At 42.4% G+C, this 875-nt stretch overlaps 1 pseudogene; it reads left to right on the top strand.

The window, feature by feature from the left end:
* Window positions 1–571: 571 nt before the first annotated feature.
* On the top strand, window positions 572–637 carry LOC145723640 (U4 spliceosomal RNA; annotated as a pseudogene).
* The last annotated feature ends 238 nt before the right edge of the window (window positions 638–875 follow it).

Here is an 875-nt window from a genome sequence, read left to right as displayed (position 1 = left end):
CCTGGTGGTCTTACCTTTGGCTGCTAACAGGTGTGCCTGTTTCCATATGTCCAGGTGTGTCCAGGACAGTTCTGGCTTACATGATTGATACCAGTGTAATTATTAATAGCACTCCCTTTTACTCCCAAAAGTATTCCAGTTTTGATTAATTATATAGTCACCCTACCTTTGGTCCCCTGGTTCTATGGCCCCAAGTACCTGTAAATCTGCATCTCCAAATAACCTTCTCTCTGCCTGGAGTCTTCTTAATCTCTTACAGTCTTTCCTGTGAGCTGAGAGGCTGGATGGCTCAGAAAGGGAGAAGGGAGAGGAAGAGCCCAGCCTGGTCTTAATTTTCATTCTTTTAGCACAGCAGGCTAAAAGCAAATGAGAAAACAGAGCTCATCTTGTTTATGATTTACATTTTTCCATGCTTAATCGTGTATAATGAAGAGACACTTCCCTAGGGTCATTGGCTCATTAGCTCCTTATCCTCCCTTATTTTAGATACATATAACATCAACCCAAATAGCGGCTTTGCAATCTTGGACAAGTTAAACCAATCTCTCTTGGCCTTGATTTCCTTCTTTGTAGCTTTGCGCAGCGGCAGTATCGTAGCCAATGAGGTTTATCCGAGGCGCGATTATTGCTAATTGATTTCCTTCTTTGTAAACGGGAGGATTCATTGTATCTACTCAACAGGGTAACTAGGATTCAATGAGTTAATACATAAAGAGGTGAAGTAATGCTGACACATAGTATGCACAATGCAATTGTAACTTTACCACACACATGCACACAAACACACAACGATAGGGAAAATTGTGTATGGGGTGGGGATGAACACTTGCGTAGCAGAGAGAACGTGACTCTGCTTTGCTAAGGAACACAGCACG

Source organism: Leptonychotes weddellii, chromosome 9 (genome assembly GCF_054177405.1).
Source record: "Leptonychotes weddellii isolate Sample4059 chromosome 9, ASM5417740v2, whole genome shotgun sequence".
NCBI lineage: Eukaryota > Metazoa > Chordata > Mammalia > Carnivora > Phocidae > Leptonychotes > Leptonychotes weddellii.
Note: the sequence above shows the minus strand (reverse complement) of the source record. Positions and strands in the feature narration are given on the sequence as shown.